Source organism: Cygnus atratus, chromosome 6, assembly GCF_013377495.2.
Source record: "Cygnus atratus isolate AKBS03 ecotype Queensland, Australia chromosome 6, CAtr_DNAZoo_HiC_assembly, whole genome shotgun sequence".
NCBI lineage: Eukaryota > Metazoa > Chordata > Aves > Anseriformes > Anatidae > Cygnus > Cygnus atratus.
The window spans coordinates 37,943,402-37,967,817 of record NC_066367.1 but is presented as its reverse complement, the minus strand read 5'-3'; the positions used below and the strand labels follow the sequence as shown (position 1 = coordinate 37,967,817).

General features: G+C 38.5%; 1 protein-coding gene across 1 annotated transcript in view; it reads right to left on the bottom strand.

The window, feature by feature from the left end:
• Nucleotides 1-24,416, bottom strand: part of MBD5 (methyl-CpG binding domain protein 5) — a 139,165-nt gene that overhangs the window by 53,519 nt on the left and 61,230 nt on the right. The window contains exons 3-5 of the mRNA XM_050711630.1: nucleotides 13,399-13,533; nucleotides 8,678-8,869; nucleotides 3,949-4,006 (exon numbers count right to left, since the gene is read on the bottom strand). The gene's annotated coding sequence lies outside the window, so the exon portion shown is untranslated. The remainder of the gene's footprint in view (nucleotides 1-3,948; nucleotides 4,007-8,677; nucleotides 8,870-13,398; nucleotides 13,534-24,416) is intronic.

Here is a 24,416-nt window from a genome sequence, read left to right as displayed (position 1 = left end):
GAAAGGTACCTTCATCTTACTCACAAATACAGTTCCATTGCAGCAACCAGAAAATCGTTCTGCACAGAATGACTTAATTGAAACGATACATTTTAAATTGCCCTGGTGCTCAATCTGTTGATACCATCCAACTACCTTTGGTAGAACAGTATTTGAGCTTTAAGGACAGCTTTATTATGTACTGCAACAAGGCTTATGTAATCCTAGCTTATACTAGTGCTGAGGCTGTAAATTTTTTTAGGTTTGGAAGACCCCAATTTAACCACTCTACAACATGACAGCTAGTTGGATGGATTCCCTCATAAATAGCAAATATCTTCGAAAGCCCATGCCACCGCACTTGCCTTTGCATCCCCAGTCAACGAGCTTTACCAGACTTGCTGATCTGCATGTGGATGCACACAGCCCTGCCAGATTTGCTTCCTTACACTGCCAGAGTAGATGATCAAAGCAGTCCCTTCAGGCCTACTACCTAGGAATCTACAGGAATAAAACCATTTTCTGCTGTATCATGGATAGGGGAAGGGTTCTCATGGAGAAAGCGTGACTTACGTTCATGGTTCCAGCTGATCATTAACAGCACGTGACATGAGCCTTTTTCTTCTGAGGATTTTGGACCAGCATGCTGTTAACTAACCAGAAGCTGTAGCCCTTGCACAGAGAGATATCCTTGCTGCCAGGGCTCAGAGCGAAGGGAAAATGGCAAGTCCATTGAGCTGGAACGTATCCTCAACTTTTGAGGGTTAGCTGTGTCATTACAGTTGTCCAAGGCAACGGCTGAATTGGACAGGAGCACAATTCTTTTAGCACCCATTATTTAGTGCAAGCGTAATAACAAAACCTGAAACGTTCTCAAGGTGTGTCTGCCTTTTAACACATCTGTCTGCGTAACTCCCAGACCTGGGAGCAACTGAGGCTTTCACTTCCACTGAAAGCACGGAGAAAGCAGGTCCTGTCGAGGAGCAGTGACTTCCCCTGCCTTACACGTGTATATAGCAGCTCGGAAAGAGTTTCAACAAAAAAGCAAAACCGAGCTACAAGACAATCAAAGAAGATGGCTGGCAACAGAACGATTTTCTTTTCAAACCTCGGCTCTGCCTACTCAAGAAGAACTTAATAAATACAATGGGCACTTAATAGAGCCTAGACAAAGATACAGCAGTCATAATGCTTTCAGGCCTTCCACCACATTAATTTCTTTCTTTACAAGCGAAAGAGGTCAAAACTGGGTGCACGGAAGATAGTCCTACTTTACTGCCAAAATAATGTAAGCATTCAGATTTTTTTATTTTTAAAATTAAAACTAATATTGGGTATGAACACGAGCGATACAAAATAGCCCAGTTATTCAGTAGAGAAGTATATCACGTCACCACCACCAACAAAAACTTTCTTAGGGAATATCACGAAGCAGAATATTACTAACCTATATGCTAATTTGAGAAAGTGAAGAAATATTATTACAGCAGTCCATTTTGCCACTCTGAAGAGGAACTCGTACAATGAAAAACATGTCCAGCTTCAGCAAGTACAAATCTAGAAAAAGTGAACCCAGACTCACTATTTTTTGGGGAGAACGAAAAGTAATTCATACGTTTACTTCCCGTGGTTTGTTTCAATGCGCAGACATAAAGCTCTAGCTATCCCACACAAACTACCTACTTCCCTATATTCTGAAGTAAAGCAACAGGTAAAGTATTAGGTAAAAGAGAAGACTTGCACGGCATGGCTCCTAACTGAGGATTTTAAAGGACTAAGCAATCTATCATGTAAAGAGAAATTACACTATCAGAACTATTTTTCTGAACAGCTCTTCTTCAGTTCTTCTCTCTTCATCACACACACACTTAATGTATCGGTTTTCCAACTGTGAACACCATTTTTTGGGGTCCCTTTTGAGCTTTATTTGGATAAGAATTTCAGTCTCCAAACCTATCTTGCCACAGAAAAGCCAGACTTTGTATAATATTTTGATTTTGCCAATGCAATTCTTCTCCAGTTTTTAGTATTTTGGAATCTTTCATGCTTATAATGCAGACATTTTTCTACACTGGCTGACATTCTGTTAGCTCCCTACAAACTATTAAGCTCTAGAAGAGTCTAGCATGGAAGGTAAGCATAACAGGCCCCAAGACAAGAAAAAATATGACTTCAAATGTGTCTACAAATGAGAATTCAGACCTTTCAAGACCAAATGCCACAACAAAATAGGACATTAAAATAGAAAAATGCACTCTGTCACAGCGGGATCTCTCTCACTAACATAATGCACATTCATTAGAAAATTACTACTGCAGACATTTTCATTTGTCATACAAAACAATATGGAATTTAAAACTAACAAATTCAAAGCTTTAATGGCAGCACATTGATTATCATCAAATGATAGACCTACGAATATTTAAAGTTCCTGTCCAAAGTTAAAATCACTTCGAAAGGAGATCTGAGAACATGAACAACAAATAACAAACTTGTTCTTTCAATCTCCATGTTTCAGGATTCAAAATAATCTGAAGTTATTAAATATATTTTTATAACAGTTTTTATAATGAAGACTACATGAATTTTAGGAACATCTGATACAGAACATTCTTAGGCTATTTAAAATAAAATCAGAAAATAAGTAGGTAATAAATGTAAGTTCAGTTCTAGTTGACAGCTTTGCTATATGTTATTTATTTACTGCTTGCTAGGAAAATGGGCATCTATAAAAAAAAGTTAATTAAAAATATATCTGTTTAAAAATAAACATTTCAAATCCTGAACATCAAAATTCAATTTGTTTTTAGATTTACAGTCAAAAAAAAGGTAAAAAATATGATTGCTGAAAATATGGTGAAAGGCTTTGAGCTGTTGGCACAATAATTATCTAGATTAGCCCCAAACTCCATTAACTGTGCAATGTGACATCAAAAATACAGCAATAAATGGTAAAAATGAAAATTATACTCCCGTATCTTAAATGCAGTGGTTTCAATAAACTAGATAAACTTACTTTGTATTAGACACTTGAAGTTCAGGACACAGCAATATTTAAATCATCTGAATAATTCAGACCAAGTTTCTTGCAAGAGAATGTCAGAACATAGTAGGATTGCAAATTAAACCTGTAAATTATGCTTTTGTTTCCAAGTAGTAAGTCAGATGACTGCACTATTTTTAGACACATGGAATTTTTCTCCAAATGCCATTTTTAAAATTGTTTACTGAAGTATGTATTTCTACTCAGCAATTTCCCTCATGAAAATACTCTTAAGATATTAAAAAAATATGATAGCATAAAAATCAGCTACTCTGACACCTTAATGCAAACTACAGCATTATCTGGCATAAACATAATAGCGCTTGAAAGCTTCGGCTGCCGCTCTGAAATCTGGTGTGCTACAAACCTGTACAATTTGATATATGAATCTCTTTCTAGCATTAGTGGATTATTACTCACTGTCTTTCAATGATATACTAATTGAATGTGTAAGGATTTGGAGAATTTGGCCCCACTGTTTTATTTATGAGACAGACAGTATTAAAAGACTTCCTCTGTTTTCTAAAAGAGCACTCAGAAGTTTAAGGATATTTACAGAAAAAAATAGTGGGTGATTTTAATCCTTTTAAATGCTTTCGCTCCATGAAAATTGTGACAAATATTTCTTTATTGATATACAAGAGGTGCATTAATTATAAGCTTAATAATTTTTAAGTGAATCTCTATGAAGATTTGTATACATGACCTTTCCTTATATAGCTTCTTTTTCTACATACGCTAGTCTGAGTCAACTGTTTCATGACTACACCACTCAATTTAAAAATACACTTTCTCACCCTAATATTAAAACCTTATACTTGGTTTGTTATCTAATAAATATGAATTAATACAAATTTGAAGTACTTTTTAATATGCTAATAAACAGTAAGATACAGGATTTAAAAAAAAAAAAAGGCAAGCCTGACCTTTTTCCTCATTAAGCATTAGATTTAAGGTGGATATTATCATCTTGTTCACTCCAAGCTGAAAAACAAAGAATCAGTTGAAAGTGAAGATAAGCAATATGGTCCTCCTGTGATGCTAAGAGTTCAGTATTAAATGTATTTATTGAGTTGTATTTATTGTATTTATTGTATTTATTGTATTTAATGAGTATTAAACTCATTCCTTCAAATTTATAAGCATCTAATTGGAGAGGTTTCTTTGAAATTCTGAAATGAATACCTGTTTGCACTTTGCATTTTGCGCACAGTTGATTTCCAGAAAAAACATCACAAGCACAGAAAAGACAAACTAATGTTTAAGAAAATATTAACGTACAACTTCTTTTTTTCTTTCATAAAGCACTCTATTAAAGTTCACTTTGTATTCCAGCAACAGTGTACACATGCCATGAGTTTCCAATAACATTTTGTGTTTTGTGACTCAAAAACCTCTCTCCTGTCTTGCTGTCCCAGGGAGAGATGAGAACACCACGTATCTGTGTCTGTCCTCTCCAGGCTGCTCTATTAGGGATTCTGACTCATAGGCTTACCATCCCCTACACTCAGAGATTTACATTTAAGAATGGCAAGGTATATTTACCCTACTAAAATGAGCCAAGTATCTAAATCTTAATGTCTGTATATTTTTGGTTGAAATTTTACATAACAGTTATGAGACTTTTTCACACTGACACCTTAATAAGGATAAATTGCATTATCCCATTTACTGTGAGGACCAGTCTGGCTCCTGGAAAATGAAACATTTGTTTTTATGATAATAAAAAGCATTCTATTCTCTACTTCAGTCGTGAAACTTTCCTTGGAAATGTTTTGCCATCCAAACTACACTAAAATCTAGATTTTAGATACTTGAAAAGAAATTCTCTGCACGTGTTTGCAGAAGCACAATTTTGGAAAAAAGTATGAGTAACTCAGGACACCGAGATGGGGAACATGCAGCTTCTAGGTTACCAGGCTGTAACCTACGACAGAAGTCTGGGCATTGTCAGTAAGTGTCTAAAGAACCCCTCTGCACAACAGACTTTTGGGCTTCTAAAAGCAAATTCTTTTGCTACTGCTGAACGGTTCTCTCCAGGGTTAACAAAGTCTTGGAAAGGCAAAACCTTTGGCTACCTGGACTTGTATCAACAAAAGCCAATATGCTGTGCCTCTACAAAAGGATATTAGGCTGTCGAGCATACTTCACATAAAAGGTTTTTCCTTACCCTTAAGAACCCTCTTTCCCCCTCCACAAAACCGTAGTGAGTGGTTTAGGTACTGAACAGAACCTCAAAGGCTTCCTGGGAGCACGATTACTCACCAGTCCCAAACAGTTAAACACTACAAAAGACGGGTATTGCATCTCTTCCCAGTATCATTAGGTTTAAGGTAGAGCAAGACACAAGGCAACGATGCTCTGCTCTGCCAGCTATCCAGAGCTCATTTGATGCACTACAAAACCAGATTTTACTACACGTACAATAAACTGCACAAACCCTAAGCTACACAAAAAAAAAGGTTTCAGTCTCTTCAGAAGGAACTAAACAAAAGGGTGAATCACATTCAGGCTTGACAAGAGCACTGCGCCAGCTCATCAAAGCAGAGCAAACAAAAAGGAGGGTGAAGGACCCCAGGCAGCCAGAATTCAAAACCCCGTGTCCCCGTAAGGATGCATTACACCCAGGAGTTTAAGAGCAAATCTCCATTAAAGATGAGAATCCAGAAAGTGCACTACTTCATCCCAAACAGATGACAATGTGTTGTGTCAGATCCCAAGTTAGAACTCAAACAGGCCTTTATCCTCTGAATAAGCTTGAAAAACGTTGAAAGTCTGTGGAAACGCAGAAGGCAGGTACATAACACAGATATTTAACATATTCTGGCATCATCCTCCAAAAAGTGAGCTACTGGAAAGCATGTAGGCAAAGAATTCTTTAGTCAGCTCTTAATTACAACATGCTTAGACCTTGATTAAAAGAATTTCATTTGGTAACATAAATATATTCTGTCACACAAATAAACCCAACCCATCTATAAACAAACAAAGCCATCAGCATCACGAACAAAAGCCATGAACTCTTGGCAGAAAAATCTAAGAAACGTGAATTTCAAGCTACAGATAGCTTCCTTCATTTAAAAAAAATGTATTTATTTTTTATGTGACACTTGGGCATACTATCTCAGTGGCAGTCTGAATTCCAGGAAATGAATGGCAAACTTCGAAGGGTTGCTGAACCTCAATTTCAGTCCATTTTAAATATGGAATTTTCAAAGCATTTTATCAAAAAAAAACTTTTTTTTTTTTTCTTAAAAGTGCTGTAAGTAAAGACTGTGAATACCATATACCTTAAACTATGTAACTTGAAGCAGATTATCAGCAACAGAAAGTTCTCAGGAAAATAAAACAAATCTCATTCCACAATTAAGTCAACAGAACCGCACAAACCGAGGAGCTGAAGCAGGATCTTGGTGAGCAAACCTGGTCAGCCCACTGGCAGTGAGGGAAGGTCATACTTCCCAAAATCAGCTCTGAAAGCGGCTTCTATAGGCATTTAAAAAAAATTCCAGTCATATATTTCATGGCAGATAGAGGCAAAGTATCTCAGTTTTTCATCCATACTTGCAGTCAGGTATGAGGTAAAGTTGGGCTGTTTTATCTTTATGCCTATTCTAAATAAAGTCTTGGTGCAATTTTTGTTTTATTTTTTAAATCTACAGAGCAACTGCTACCATTGCTTTTATAAAACTCTCATTTTTTTAAAGCCTTAAGTCCATCCTACAGGGTTCTTTTTCTTTTCTTCCTGCAACAAACAAACCTAATTCTTTCTGCTTCTCTTTATCAGTCCTGCTTTCTAGATGTGCCACTAGTTTGTTGCTCTGCTTTGCCGTCTTCTAACTAATAAAAATTTTCTTTAAAGTGTCGCGTTGAGTACTGCAAAATATATTCTAATGTTTCACTGACAGTGAAGACTTGCAGAGCCTCATGCATGACTCCTGTTTGTAAAAATTCCCAGCATTTTAGGAATGACTATTTGTGATCTTTATTTTTTTCCAAGCTCTCCAATCATCCTTCTCTTGTCGAGGGAACATACAAGAGAAATTTAGAAGTATTTTTAAAAAAAGTATTATTTTGAAAGCCTTTTTTGAAGCAAAACATTAGTGCAGAAAGTAAAAGACATTTTTAAGGAGTGAAGGAGTCATTATGGAAGGAGGTGCTCAAGAAGAGCTGGTGAAGGGAAGACTTTATTGCAGCCTTCAACTCAAACTCAAACTTGGAGACGTGCAAATCTCAAGCTGACAAAGCTCGGGGGAACCCTTCTGAGGTTGGCCCTGCTCTGAGCAGGGCTGGATTGGATGACCTCGGTGGCATGAAGTCTAGTTGGAGGTCAGTACCTAGCCTCATGTCCTAGGAAATATTACACTAAATCTCAAAGTCTGCTTTCAAGAATTTATAGTATTAAGTCTATAAACCAGAAAAACAAATACTTCTGAATATAGCCACGGTGTTATATTCCATAGGTACAATTTAAGGAAAGAAAAAAAAGAAAAAGGAAAAAAACATCAACAGGTCTTCCAAATTTTCACAAAATCCGACCTAAGAAGATAGCTCTTCTGTTAGATTCTTCTACTGAACGGGATGGCTCTCTAAAACAAATAGAGATTCAAAATGAGTTGTGAACATCAAGTATTCTGTGTGAATACTGCACAAATCAGTTCAGAGACGATCAGACAGAATTCTGTATTTTCTCTGAAGAAGAAGTCACTGATAAGAATGAAAATGCAGCCATGTGTTTAAAAATCTTACTTTGAAGCAATGGGTACAGTACAGACACTACCCTGACTCTTTCAGATGTCCAAACAATCTCTTGTAGATTAACAGAAATCTATTTTAAAAGAAAAACATATATATTTCTTCAAGTGGGGCACTTCAGATTAGGGATCTCTTCAGTCTTTTCTGGAGGGATTTAAAAAAGCTTTGGAGAAATCTTAAAGCTATGGAATTAGCCTGTTATTTATAGCTCAGTTTCCTAGTGTGTTCTTTGAGCTTCCTAGGACGTTCTTTTTCTCCATCTGCTGGTTGTTGACATGGTATAACCTTGTATTTTGATTATGAAAATGTATAAGAACAAGCACATTTCATTTTACATTTAACTGCAAAGTTCGGGCTTCATCTCAGGGCAAGGCAGCTACACTCTGCTACTACAATATAATCTAGGTCAAGAATGGTGCTGAATATTTTCCGATACAAATAAATGGAATTCAATTGTTTAATTATGTCAAAATATATTACCACCAATTATGACTAGTAGTCCACATGCATCACGCTGCCACGAAGTGATGATTTTCTTACCATTAAAATACCGTTCTTCGTACACTGTTTCAATAAAATCTGTTAAATCTAGGTCAAGAATGCCTTTTTCTTCTTTGTTCTGTTATCACAAAGGTCCACGTATAGGCGCACTATCTCATATAAAGGTATGAATTGCTAACTTGTTTACTTTTCTACTTCAGCACCATTCAATGTCAAAGACATCTACGGTTCTTTTTTTTTTTTTTTTTTTTTTTTTTTTACCATTGGCTCTAATCTTTTGTGTTGTATTACTTAAAATATGTTTTGTGACAATCTTTACTACCACAGCATAAAACTATCAAAATAAAACCAAAAGTTTCACGGTTTAAGAAATGCCCTGATTTACTTTGGAATACTTACCTACATTACTCCTCATGGTCTTGCTTCTAGTTACTTTGGGGATATTTAGGCTTCTGACAATTCTCGATGCACTTTCAGCTTTGCTTTAGATATTCTCCTGTTTAATTCTCGATAATGGGCAATGTCCATTGAGGCTGGCTCCTTGTCATAGTACACCCCTCAGCTGAGGAACTCCTGCACCCCACGTTACATCTGTTGAAACAGTACATTATGTAAATTAAAGAATGAAGCAAATGTTTTTATTTCACTTTTCTTGATTGCTTTCTATGACTTTATCCAATTACTTTGTAGCAAAAATCGAGATAATACTTGCTTTTAAAGAACACTAGGATGGCTCTGACTGGAACTGATATTAAAAGATACCTTTTACTAAATTATGATGGTTCACTGTCCACAAGAATTGGTAGATATCTATAAAAATGAGTATATGGATTTTTATAATGACAGAACTAGTATGAAACTGTATCATCCGAAGAAGGTCATGTCTTCAGACAACTGTACTTGTCCTGATGCATGCTAAAAACCTTCAACAAGTAGGGCAAGAAATCCCTACTTCTAGGTTATAGAGAGTTACAATACTGCAGCTAATACTGCATGAGAAAAAAATAAATATATATATACACACATGCATACACCTAAAAATAAAAAATGCAGTGATTCTCTTAAAATTAAAATTGCTCTAAATAGCCCTAGCTACGTAAAAGTATCTACCAGTGTTGTTTATGAGCTATTACACCAGTACATGGATTCTGGTAAACTGTAAGAGTTTTTTTTTTCTTACAAATAAAAGCACTGGGCTGCTGTTGAGCCGTTTCCTCCAGAAACAACATCAAAATGTACCTGCAGTCCCCCACTTGCACACAGTTGGTTAGGCTCTGAGTGTGACAGCTTCAATTTCTCTGACACTGAAAGGAGCTAACAATCTTTGCAGGACTTTAAGTCAATTAATTACTTCTTTTAGAGGTGAAATGGATTGGAGCTCATTAGGTTAAAGACGTAACCAAAAGAGTTAATGTTGGCCCTTAAAGCGTTATACCTGAAACACCAAGGACTAAGTACGAGCATTGCTACAGACCAGAAATACACTTTTAACAAATTCAGAATTGTAGGGGATTTTGTGTGTCAAAGCATTTACATCTTTCGAAAAAATCTTCCATGCAAATGGACGCAACATAGCCAATCAATGATTTGTGAATCCTACAGAAGGCCTAAAGAATTTGTTCTGATTTACAAATCACTTACTTGGCATCTTTTAAAAACATTTGTCATCAAAGTAAAGGTCTTGCAAAAAACCTTTTCCCCTAACAGAAAAAACATTCATACAAAGTGTGTAACAAAAGCTTCAGATAAGCCACATGCTGGATATAAGCAGGTAAGTCACAGAAAGAACACTGGCAGCAAATACCACATACAGTATTTACTATGAGTCTTAAAATATCTTAAAGATTATAGGCAAAACCTTTTTTTTTTTTTTTTTTTTTCTGTCTTGGTGATGACCTGGTCTTTAGCTTTTATGGACTTTATTAGTAGACATAATTTGAGTTATCATTTGATGAGCACCTAATTAAGGGGTAAAGTCAGGCCACAACATTTTGTGAAAATAGTTCCCCCCCCCCCCCCCACTGCATTTACCAACCCAGTAGAGCCTTTCAGGGACCAGCTTTAGTTTTTCATATGCAAACTAGTTAGAAGGAAAATGATCAACTTCCTGTAGTTCTTCTGTAACGAATATCATTTTGAAATGACGTCCCTATGAACTTGTAAATATATGTTGCATCAAGTTCTTACTGTTCACATTTCTTAATGATGGGGGCCCCAGACACCTTTCATATTTAAGCACCATCTAGTTAATGCTTCCAAACATTACAGGGTTTAAATGTTCTTAACACCGAACGTTTGTATTTATCTAGAATGCTAACAAGGTACACCGGTGGTGGCTATGAGGCTAACATCTGCAGTCCAGTCCCTGAGCACCAGGAACCAGATAAAAAGTTATCTTTGAACAATTTGGAACAAAGCAGGCTTTCGTCTCCATCTTGTTTCTACAAAGCCTAAAGATAAAGAAAACTGGCAAAAAAGTGACAGCAGTTACTTGTTTCCAGATTATCCGCTCCATATCTGTTATTAAAATGATGAAAGATAAATAATGAAACATAATAACAAAATTAATATTGTTGCTATTAGTAAAATAAAGCCTCTTCCCCGTCATTAAAAGGGCTTAAAACAAACAAAGCAGAACAACGTGACTTTATAAAGGCAAGGAATCATATGGATCTAAATATGCAGTGTATGTGACTGGAAAAGGCTACTGCGTTTTAGTGGGTGAGGAATTGGGGCAGTCAATGGGGAGAGCTGCAGTGAAGGAGACTCAAAGTCAGACGTCGCACAAAAGGAGGAGGATGTTGGGGGACAGACACAAATCTCACAAAGCAGGGAAGGCACTGAGCTTTCTCCTCTGAAGCCTCCACAGGGCTTACGTTGTGGGGCTCCCAGCAATGGGCCCGAGCTGCTACTGTGAGCTATCAAGAAACTGAGCGCCAATGTTTTCTAAATTACTCACAAATTCTAAATCTCGAAATCTGACATATAAATGGCACAATTTAAATGTAATTTCTTCTCTAATTTTAGAAACGACCAAGTTTAACTTGTTTCCTCTGTACGTAATTTCCTCCGTATGAAAGCTGCATGGAATATTTGAAGAAAACAAACCAGCACCATTTCTTGTTATTCATAAAATTATGGATAAATGCTTTAAGAATTCATGGCTTTGTAACGTAACTAGCTCTTATGGGATCAAAACAAATAGAAAAATGGTAAAATTTGCATTAAAGAATTTGCACAGAAATATATTTTATCCGAAGATTATTATATCCGTAGTAAAACTATAATGTTTAAACACATTGAAAGGTATTGATATGAGATGTTGTTGTAAAGGCCTTCCTTAAGCATAATCACAGCAAACAATGTAAAACTAATTTACTGGAAACCATTCCAAGAGATGGATGAAATAGCCCAACAATGAAACCTATGTCATACCAGGGCTTAAAATAACCAGGTCACGTGGACAGTACTGGAGATTTAAGTAGCACCAGTAAAAGAAGAGTTGTCTGTACTGAACACACGGAAATGGAAATGTGTAAGCAAAGAAGTAACTCAAGTTTCTGCAGGTAAAAAAAATTACCTCTAGTATACCTATTTCATTTACAAACCTACTAGCATCAAAATAATAGTATCAAAGACATAGCCGACTAGCTACAGTGAACAGTTTTACAAATACTCAGCACACATTGCCAGTGTCTTATACGACCCTCAAAAGGGTCTTATGTGGTGAGTCAAGAGAATTTTTGTGGCTAATTCAATAGGTTCTATATTGCTTTTCCCCTCCTGAAAGTCTTGCTCTCCCTCTCTTTTTATCCAGCCTCTTGATCCTTCTTTGCCTACTAAGAGAAATCAGGTTTCATGATAAAGAATTAAAACAATTATTTGTAAAAATTGTAAGGGATTGAATTTTTTTTTATTCTGTTATAAAATGGGCAATTGACATTGAAGAAAGCACTTACAATTCTGGAAATCTGCTATTTAATGTTAAGACAGTGATTGTCACAGACCATCCTAGCCCTTATTAAACAGTCAGCACTGCACCATGCATGAAGAGACCAGTCTATTTTTATCATTCAGAGATAAGTATAGGACTTTCACAGTGACTGCAATATGTTTATTTTTTCTACTGCATGCATATCCGTAACAATAAATTTTCCAGTGAGTTCTCACCAAGTTGCAGGAATCTAATGGTGGACGTATTGCTGGGGAAAAGCCATCTGTTTTTTCAGTGAATGTGCTTTCTCGTTTGCTTCTGAGCTTTCTATTTACATAACAAGTCTGTGATAACAGATTAAAAAAAATCCTGTCCCCATCTAATCTCTTAAGATACATACAATATTCTTACAACTATGGTATTTGAGTATTTAGTTTGGTATCTAAAATTAAAGACACTCTACATTTCATGAAGTGAAATGAAAAATGCCAAAAAAATGATCTTCCAGTAAAAGAAACAAACTCAGGAACTTTTCAATTGTGTGCTGTCAGGAATGTGTAGAGAAAAAGAATGGCACTCAGCCAGTCTGCTTTCAATTTTTAAGGTATGTTTTAACTATATGTCTTCCAAAGCAGTCAGCTTGTTTATTGGCTCTCTCATACTCTCATGTCTTCTTTCCATTTACCCTGTGGTACAGCCGAGAAATGTTCCTCCAAAAGAGTATATCCCAAACCAGTCATGGACTCCAGGCTGGAAAAATCTGTCAAAAGCTTAGAAACTTGGTTACAAGCATCCCATCTGATACTGTCTGACTTTACCATCTGTAATTCCTGAGTTTATTTTGTTAAGCGGTCAAGTCACGAGAAATGCTATTTAGTAATTGGGTATCCTCTGTAACACCAGAAATGAACATGACATCATTAATTGGTAGCAGCGGCACTGCTTGTCAACACCGACACCACCAGATAAACCATGCTGCTTGTACCTTCAGCCTCCTGGAAGCCCAGCATTTCTTGCTGTCACGCCGAAGAAATGAAATAAAGATGTAAGTGTGCAGTACATGAGTACAACGTAAACACGTTTCTTCAGAGGAAAATTCTAAAAATTCTAAAATTTCAAGTCACTGTTTGCTACCCATGCATATGTCATGGGAAGAGAAACAGTGGGAACGAGGGAATCCACGTACCTCAAATCCGGAAGACTGGTGGAGGAATCCAGCAGATTTTGGTGGGTCTTGACTTTTGGAAAGAAGTAGTGAAGTATTGTTTCTTCGAGCCTTTACGTTTCTCTGCCCGTTATGCTGTGATTAAGTCTCTTCTTCCTGCAATAAAATAAAACATGTTTTAGTAAAACAAGACTTGCAGAAAGACAAAGTATCAATACCTGTACTTAATACAGGCTGCATGGCTTCTCTAACAGACTGCTTCACCATACAAAAACCATGGGGACAGTCACAAAAGCAAACACTGAACAAAATTAGTTAGTTTACATAGGCTCCCTCAGTAGTCAGTGAAGAAAGGTAGAGTCTGAAATCTGATTCAAAATATATGAATCTAATCTAGTCTGAAATACACCTACATTCTCAACTGCCCTCTGGAGGACCTCTCTTTCTTCATTGACCATAAAATGCAAAACCACAGGAATACACTGGTGTCCAAGGGTAGGGCGGAGTGGCTCTATCCTCCATTGCGTTACACTTCCACAGAATCTAAAGCTAAAGAAACAGTGTCTATATATTGTGGAATGGATAAATGGACTTAATATTAGATGTTCTTGAGAAGATCTACCTCCAAAACTTCAAAAAACTAAAACGGTTAAAAAGACATCCAGTGTTTGTAATTAACATATTATTTATATACATATACATGCACGCACATGCTCACACATATATAAATTAACATTAAAAAAATTGGGTAGCTTGGATACAATGGAACATAGATTTTAGATTTGCAGTCATTTTACTGTTTCTTTTTTTTCCTAAAGCAAACAGCCACAGCAAATTCTGTGACAGGAAAGCGTGACTGAAAGTCACAAGCTCCACCTAATCAGGGCCCTGTACTCAACTTTATTCTTAAAACCAGCATAAAGAGGTGGTGACACTATCTCTGCGTGACTGTGGTTGGACAAACAAGATGGGTCACAGCATCTTCAGGTTTCCCCAGCGCAGACCTGGAAGCTCCATCCATCCATCCCGAAGACCTCGCTTACATCTGGGCTCTGTCAGCACCACGGTGGGATGCTAAGAACTCACTGGGCACTGGCTTTTTTCCCATTTTCTTCATTTTCTGGAACGCTGCGGAGCAGGAAATCCCCAGCGGGTAGCTCCTTACCCGTTGGAGGGCACAGCCCAGCCTCCACTAAGTGGCTCCTCCTGCTGTAGTTCCTGCTCCCTCTCTTCGCCCGCTACCGATGCTCCAGAGAATCAGATAAGGGAGCCGATTTGTGTATTTCTGCGGGATTAGTCTTAACCTAGATCGGTGCCCTAATCTCTGGGGCTGGAGGCACGCTGGTGCTGGCTGCAGAGGAAGGAGCAGCACGCAGGGACGGATAGCCTGGGTGGCGCGGGAAATCCGATACATTTCCTAAGTCATTTTACTTTAAAATACTGCGCTATTGAAAATGTCTTCTTCCCTGGGTTTCACAGTAGGGCTCTGGTATATTATTTCATCGTTGAAGTAAGAGGAATAGTTAGCTGTCTGCATATGCAAAATATATGATCCCAATTCTAAATTTTAACTGTTCTAATACCAAAGAGTAGGTAAGTATGTCTAAAAATGTGTTCTGAGTACCTGATAGAAGTCATCCTAAAGCTGTTGGAAACGGATAATCTTGTTTCATTACTGACTAGCGTTCACGTATATTATCCAAATATTTCCTAGACATGGTAGCTGGAGAAAATGAAATTAGAACATAAAACAGATGACCTAAGAAAACAAGAAACAAGTCTCCTACCTTCCAAGACAACCTCTGCACAAGCACATGGCCTTTTACAAGCGTACTGCTCTTTTGTACCAGAGCAAGCTGCCCACATTAATATAACTTCAAGAATGCATGTTAAGTGCCCAACACCGCAACATGCTAACTGCAAAACACGAAAGCTACAAGCCGTACAAGAAAAGGCAGACCTTTTAACGAAGCTAATTTAAAAATTAGCTAAAGCTGTAAGGCTAACATACTAACACGTTTGTTTTACTTCTGTGATACATAGCTATAAGGCTAACATACCAACATATTTGTTTTACGTATGTGATACGTAGCTAGAAGGCTAACATACCGACATTTTTCACAGGTTGGGAATGGTGTCATTTGAGTGGATGCAGCTTTGAACAGGGAAGATGTAAAAAGGGATACTATCGAGTTTTTTTTTTGCCTCCATTTACAGGAAAGAAGAAGAAATGGATTTTTAATTTGCAAGAGGGGAAAATCAGAGACATCAATTTAGTCAATAGTCTCAATCCTATAAATCCTACAAATCTGATACCTTCATAAAGAAAGTGACAAGCACTAATAATATATCTTACAAATACGAAAAGACTTATTCTATGAAAAGCCTTGGTTTTGACAGGAAAGGTGCACACTACTATTCAGAAACAGCATACATGCAATCTTCACCCGGCAATTTAAAAACCGAACGAAAACAATCAAATTGACAAATAGATCAGTTTCCAACTATGAGGAAAATCACTTCAATGTACAACCTTGGGTAATAAAGAGGTAAGCGGAGTGCAGGCCCATGTGCCATAGCACTCATCTTACCTAACTGCTGGTTGCTATGGCAAGCATTTGCCCGCATTTTGCGCATTAAACAGTAATATGTTTTCTGCTTCCTTGTTCTTGATATTTTGATGAAGTTAATGCTCGAGCTTTGGGCGTGAAAGGTATGAAAACTAGAGGTTCTCTCAAATAATCATGCATTCCAATTTATTTTGGTTTTGTGACAACATCTGAGAATTAAATGAATAATTTAAAAATTATTTTCATTCATCTTACACAGCATTTTCAAAACTTGTGGTTCGTTTCCATTAGCTACTTTGCATACCTGTTGTACACGCAATTCTATTTTCTAGCTCACAATGGAAATGCAATCTACTTTTCTCCTTCACTGATCTTTAATTTAATATAGAGATAACTGTGAAACTGATGAGAACTGAGATGAGAACCAAATAATTTTAGTTCTGTGTAACACCAATTTGCCTTTTCCTCCTTTTCATCTAAGAACAGTTGTTAGAAATACTAAAAAAAAAGAAAAAAAAAAAAGAAAAAAAAAGAATTAATCAAAAACTTTACTAGTCATTACTACCATAAACTAACAAGTAACTGAATGTCTTTCCGTAGCAGTCTCTATCTGAAATACAGCGACATTTCCGCAGGTAGCAGCCAGCTCTCAGAACAGTACCAGAGTCATTCTGATGAGGACAATGTTAATCCACTTTTTTCTTGATCTGCACGGCTAACATGAAGCCTTAATATACAAAACATAAGCATCTGGGAAGTGAACACATTTAGTAAAATAACGAGAGAAGAGCGAAACACAATCCTCTTCCCACGCCAGGGCCCCATGACGGACCAACTGCAAACTCAGACAGCATCCACTGGCAGAAGGCTCCATGACAAACAATCGTACATATTTTTTATGAAGTCAAAAGAGAAAGTTCTTTTTCTTTTGCTAGGAACAGTGTTATCCGCTACCAGAGAGTGCACGCATTCCCTTCTTCTTTCCCACAAGTGAACATAAATAATTTGTACGTGGCTTAATTTGTCTGGTGCATCACTTGACATCAGAATTAGAAACTAACTAAGAATTTCACAGCAGGGTCAGTTGCCTTGGATTACAACTTTTTAACCTCTCCTATACTTCATAACATACAAGACGTGCAGAAAGAGAGTCCTAACAGCATATTTACAAATTGCACAAAGGCCAAGCACAAGCGTTAGAGGCATTCTGCTCACAGCAGTGCACGATGCTCTGCAATGCCTGACACAGGCGAGGCACAGGGCAGACGCAGGCTATCCTGAAGGCAACCAAAGCAGCCTCTGCACCGGGCTACAGCCTGCCTTTCCTGCTGCCCCTAATCACGTGCTTCTGTGCTGAGCTGGGTCATCTTCCACAGATAATGGCGAAAGACACATCAGAGTATGTTCTTTCCTACGTTCTCATTTATATATAAAATAATCTGAATATTTGTGCTTCCAGGCAGCTTTTAGGAATTCCTCTACTGTTCAGCAAAGCTGTTTCAAAGTTGACACCAAGATTGGAAGCTTTTCAGTTCCTATAAGAACACTGCATAAGCACCTGAAGCAACAAAAAAAATATGTGAATAAATATACCAACAGCATAAGCAACAGAAGAAAAGGATACCCGGACTTTGCGGTGCATCTCTTGCCCAAATCCTTGAACTCACTAGGAAAGAAATTTAATGTCGTAAGCACAGGTTACATTTTTGCTTCATGATACTTTATCATCACATAATAAAGTGTCTTGTAGACGTGATATGCCATCGATTAAAATCAATCCCTCAAGAAGAAAACAACACAAACTCTTCTGAACTGTGCTATTTCTTATTTAAAAATTCTTGGTGCAATTATCCATAACTGGCAACTTTTGATTATTTTCAGCTCTCACTCTCTCCAAGCAGCCACTGCAGCCAGCAGCAGAAAAACCAATGCCCAGTTTCCAGCACCAAAAGTTTTCTTCTGGGCCAGACTCAAGAGTGCAACCAGTGCTGTACGCAGGGAAAGCGATTTTCTCCAAAATTTGAAATACTGGATTGTACATCTTTAGTTCACATGGGAAGAAATCAGCATCCTGCCCCAGTGCATGAACACTGCGTATAAATGCTTTTTTCATTGTTACTGCTTGGGCATGAGATAACTGGAAATGCTTAGAAAAGCTACCATTTAAATAACCGAAAAAAAAAAAAAAAGCATTTGTTGCATCAGCCTTTCATCATTATACTTTTCACAGAGGAAGCACCTTCAGGAAGTTCAGGGAGCAGCTTCCACCACCAGCAGCTGCTGCGGCAATGGTTTTAACATGTGGAGTTTTACTCTGCTCATTTTCTGATGTGCCCAACTTCATGACCGTAACACTCTGACTTCCCAAATTCCTTGCTTCTATTATCCCTTTGTGGCTAGAGGATGTTTATCTCCCAGTAAAACAATAACCAAAGTCATCATACGCATCGTATTCGTATTAGATTTCATTCCTTAATACCTACACGGTGGCCTACAAGGTGTCAGATATTGTCATGCTCCAGAAGAGCCCGACCAGGGAGTGCTAACGGTGACGGCACTGCAGCACGCATCCTGCCTGGCGCTGGCAAGGCTGAGAGAGCTCAAAACGAATTTACACAGTGCAGGGAAGTTGCTGCGCTACCTGGCACGTAACATGAGGGCTCTGGAAAGCCTCTTCCTTTACCATCGAGGAGTATTCATTGCTCTGCTTCCTCTACGTAGTTCTTTCAAACTGACATTGCTGCTAATTGGTACTACTAATTGTCCAATTCATTCATAAAGTACCAGGATGATATTTTAATACTCCCCTGGCACAGGGCTCCTAATGCAGAATTCAGCTTCTGTTTCTGGAATTTTAATTCTATTCTTGTTAAGGTTAATAGACAGTTTCCTACTGAGTTTAATATAATTCACATTGGATCACTACTGAGTCTATATTTATACAAAATGCCCTATTTGAATCTAATCATGTTAAAGATATCCATCTTTTTTCTTCATAGATAGAGATCAAAATTCACTAAAAATTTAGCCTAGAATGAATTTTCATAAAGCATTTATAGAATCGATGAAGTTTGTTTTTTAAAAGTATTTCTAAAATCTGATACCAAATCTTCCTCTGATTTTTAAAAATAGCACCTGCTGCAAGTAACATTAAGGCCAAACGGACATGTTAAATATCATAATGCTTTTTTAATGACAACTGTACTAAATGTCACTGTGGACAAAGTTACCCATCCTCTTAAAAGGCTAATAAAATTCACTTCTGTGTTGCAAAGGTTTTTTGAAGACATGAGTTTGTGAAAGGGCCAGAGGTGAGAAGATAGACACAGGAAACTAGCTAATATATAAACATATCTAAGACCTCATGATGCCCTAATGAATTTACTAATTTAGAAGCTTTATGATACTGGAAACTACATTTTGAATGGCAACCCATATTGAAATATAAAAATACTAATGTTTTATATAAATATATATACAGAAATAATCTATGAAAACTAAAAAGGCATAGAAAATTGGCAAGATGAAAACAAATTTCCATCGGATAAGAAAAGCAAAAATGTAAAATGTATTATCCACAAGAAAGTGATGGCAAAGGCTGCAGAAACCCCACAAGCCCAGTGAGAAGGCTGCTCTGGAAGGTGGCTTGGGGAAGGTTTCTGCAGCGCAGGGCAGCAGCCATCACCACAGGCCTGCCCGAATCCTTTCAGCTAACGTTTTGGAGAATGCTGTGTTGGACAGGCCATGAAAACCATGCTCTCAAGTACGTCATTAAGGGACATACAGAGAAAACTTCAAGCCTGCTGGCGTACCTCAGGTCCTCCGGCCTGCTCCTGACAGGAGCAAACCAGGAGCAAGCAGCTGTGCTGCCTCAGGGCTTCCTCTGGCAGCTCACTCCAGCCTCCACCATCAGCTCCTCTTGTTCCTCCACCATTTCTCCTCCTCACCACAGTTTTGCTCTTAGATGTAATCACAAGGATGACCTGTAGTCAGTGCAAACCCGAAAAACTCTTCCCCGTCTCCTCAACGAGGAACACCTCTCACCCTGACATCAGTTTAACCCACTCTCCATCGCTTTAGTGTCTCTATGGAGTTTCATCAGGGAAAAACTTCTTCCAGTTTATTTTTTTTTCCCCTCAGCCACCACCTAATGTAGAGGAACACGAAAAGGAAAGCGTGCACCCATCCTGCCAGGAGGTTTCTGATGATGTTAGATGTAACTGGAGACTTCAGATGTAATCAGAGAGCAGAGGCTGGCAGAGTACAGCGGCAGGCGTGGTCAGAGGCAACTTAAGCAACTGATGCAACTGGAAGCATTTCTAGTGGCTAAAACTCCTGTTAAAAACCTAAAAGCAGACATACCTAAGCTGGTATTTTGGGATTGTAAGGCAAGAATGAGGGCAACTCTCCCAGCCTGCTCCCTAATCCTTCCCAGGCTGGCTCTGACGACCTGCGCTCCCCTGGGGCAGGCCGGAGGGAAGCAGCCAGCCACGTCAAAGAACATCTCCAAGTAAACGGTGAGGGAGAAGGCAGAAAGCAGGGCTCTTCAGCATACCCACCTGACGAGTGGCACACCCCTCCTGTAACCTCGAAAATCAGCCACAAATGGAAACACACAGCAACACCCCAACCCAACATCCACCGACAGCAAGGCCTCTGCGTTTGCTTCAGCGAGTGGTCACTGAAGGGAGGACGAAGGGCTTCAAGCAGACACTGCTAGTTCAGCACAGCAAAGCCTTCGGGATCAGGCCAGCTCCTAACGCTCTGCCAGCTTTGGCTTCCTAAAGCAGGGTGCCCTCCTGACGTGCAGGGCTACGAGGACACAAGTACTAATGGAAGAGCCTCAGGGACGCAGCACGTCGGGCCGCTTCAGGGCTCGAGCGGCAGCAGCGGTATTCCCACACCAGGCCCTCCTCACGTTCTGGAAGGCTCTCTCATTACAGGGGTTTGTAATTGGAAAAAATTCAAACTCGGTGGAAATCACTGCAGTATTAGCTACTGCTGACAGAGACAAAGCATTACATTAGGCGTTTCTTAGAGCAAGCCGACCATACGAATCATGTCATAGCTTTAAGTTAACTAGCTTCTCATGCTTAGTTTGATATCCCAAAAAGATACTCAAGGGTGTGCTCAACATTTGCAATACTTAACGAAAGTTGGTGTAAAGCTACTGGGGAGGCAGTAAGAGCCTTTGCAACACAGTTCTTAATCCCAAGAAACAGGACAGGAATTTCAAGACCACCACACAAATGGTTCCCCCACCCCTTTGCACTCAAACCTTTGTTTGGCAACAGATTTTTGTTTTTATTATTATTATTTTTTTCTATTTGCAGATCACTACAATAAAAAGCTTTGTGTCTACCAATTCCTATTTAATGCAATATTTTATAAAACGGATTTATTCAGGCTCAAGAAGAGTGAGTGGACAAAGGCATGTAACTGATTTATTGGCCTGGTTGGCACTTTGTTATGTAAAATGGAAGTGATTGTTTTTATTTCATAAAACTTTGTGTTGCTTTTACTCTGAGCAATCACAGAATCATCAGGGTTGGAAAAGCCCTCCAAGATCATCTGGTCCAACCACCCCACTACCACCAATGTCACCCACTAAACCATGTCCCGAAGCACCACGTCCAACCTTTCCTTGAGCTCCACCACTTCCCTGGGCAACCCATCCCAATGCCTAAATTCAATGACAAGAAAAAACAAGGTGGGTTCCCATGCTAAAAGCTAAAGGTGCTGGCGTACTGCAAAGTGCCAGCTATCCATACAGCAAACGAAAAAAAAAAAAGGAAAAAAAAAGAGGTAAAAGCATTTCATTAAAAAGTTAAGTAATTTCCAGAAAGCTGTATCAGAGAGCATCATAACTTTACTATCCCTTTGATTTGCTGAGACAACCGAGTAGCCTTTGGGGGAAGAGGATGAAAACAAAACTAGAAAGAATTGCCCCCATGAAAACAACCCCCCAACACTTGTGCAAACCTAGATGCATTTTTTTTTTTACCCCAAGTCTGCTCTGTAAGTATTGTTAGACGAGAAAAGGAAGAGACAGTAAAAACAAGCACTTAAAATTGTCAAGACAGTAAATCAACAATAGGAGTAGGTAAAAAAAACAGATTTTTTTTTAAATAAATGAAACACACAAAGATATTGAGGGATTAAAGAACAGAAAACTATTGCAACAAGAAATAAAATCCATAAAAAAATCAGAAATATAACCGTACAATATAAATTCAAAACATAAAGTGCATTAGGTTCCTTGCTTCAAAAAAGTTTTTCATCAAGCATTCATTCAATGACTGGTTGTATTAATGCCGCCATATAAAGACCAAGAAAAATGTTTCAGAGCAGGTAACAAATGAATTTTACTAGGTTCATGTTAGTCAGCTTTTCACATCAGCTGAGCACGCAGAGAAAACAGATCCAAATACAAAACTTTTAGTAGCATTCAACAGACAAGTTTCCTTTGTTATTACAAGACTTCATGTGAAACTTTTGCTACCACAAAAACCCTTTCAATCCAGAGAAACTTCTACCATAACATGGAAAGACTTGAATTGTTTAAGGCATCCAGTCATTAACAGAAGTTAAACACTTCTAATTGCTCTTCAAGTTATCTTAATTTAGTAATTAAAAATGTCAGTGTAACAGCAGTATAGCCTTACAATTTTGTATGGATCTAAGAGCAGAGAATTACACAATGTCAGCTGGTCAAATTTAACGAATATTTTTTTTTTCCCTTCTTCACAGAAACCACCACATAAACTTCCCAGATCCCTCATTCTTAGCATGTTCTAACACTGTGGAATTGGCCTTACCATCAGAAGATTTCTGCCCCCTGAAGCTTTTGGTTGCCCTTCTGTACTTGCAAGCTTCCCTAATTCCAAGGTACGGCCACAGGTAGGAAGGAGCTAATGGGAGCTTCCACACGACAGAAGTCATTTCCCAAAGAGAGTACTGAGACAACCATTCAAGGAGAAAAAATTGAAATTCCTCCTGAATTAGGCTAGATTGAAATCAATGAGACAATCAGATCCCCTGGCAACTACTAATCTGGCAGACAGAAAGATTTCTGTTCAAACCAAGAGCTGAGGTACTAACAGCAAGCTTAAGCCTAAGGACCAAAGCCCGTCTTCACCTTAATGTAAACCTGCTTTAAATTTACAGCTGTCAGAGCATAGTCTCCGCGTCTCTGGGAGCAGCGCTTGATGCCCTTGGTCTGCCAACCCTCCAGACAGGCCAGCTTCAGCTGCGTGGGCGCTGGGGGAGTCAGGCAGCACAGTGAGGCACCCGGTGGGCCACCGACTTTTGCATGGAACTGGTCTGGATGCGGAGTGGATCAGGGAAGAAGCAAAGAAACAAAGAGAACCCCCCCGAAAACCCAAGCCTTCCGACCTGATGCCATTCGCGCAGCGCTCACCTCGCAGCGTGCGTCCCTCCTGCTCGGGCTGCCCCGCGGTTGTACCAACGGCAGCGAACAGAAGGAAGTGGTGCACATGTGGGAACAGCGGCCAGCAAAGAAAACAGCCTTTTCCATAGAACCGCTGGCTTGAATGCAAGTGAAATTACACCCCGACTTCCCTTGTAACTGAAAGTTTGCTGCTGTACAGCATCCAAAGTTTCTAGCAGCCTCATACCATTTTATATGAAGATATGTCAATGTATTCTTTGACGTCCTGAGTTAGCAGGTAGAAATAACAATATATAGTTCTTCCCTTAATTCCAGCAGCTCCAATCTTTTTGAGGATTACGTTCTTGAATGCTTATAGCAACGTGTCTTATCTAGAAGCTTCAGTGCTAGAGAAAGTGACTCACCTTGCACTGGAGTTGAAGAGGAGATTTAGAAGGAAAGCCTGATGCACTTTCAAAGTACCAGCACAAGCACTATTAAAATTAGCATCCAGATGTGTCATTATAATTTGAAATGCCTAACCAAGCCACATTACGGAACGTGAAACTTACCAAAATGTCAGAATGCTCTAAGTAGGTAACAGTTAGCTGTCACTACATGAAATAACCAAATTAGTCATTTTTAAGTACGGTTCCAAATATTCCATGCAAACCAAAACCAGCCTTCTGAATTATTTATTTTTTTGAACTATAAACATATCCTCCTGTCTCTAGCAAAATTATGAATCTACTCATGCAGCTAGATCCTCATTAAGCAGACGAGGGCTCAGCTACAAACGCAGTGTAAATGCGAGGTAAGAATTTATCCTAAGCACACAAAACTGTAGTAAATGGAACCATTCAAGCGGGTTGCCTGCGACTGCTGTAGCTCAGACCAACTACATACGCTGTGGTAAATGCAGTTTGTACTGTGGCACGTGCAAGTATTTTAGGGAGCAGATAAAAACAAGCAGTTTAAAGTAAGCATTTTCTTTAAATCCACTTTGTTTATTTTTCCAGCCTTACACACAGAAAATATGAGCTCACTTGCACAGCAATACTACTATACCCTAACACTCA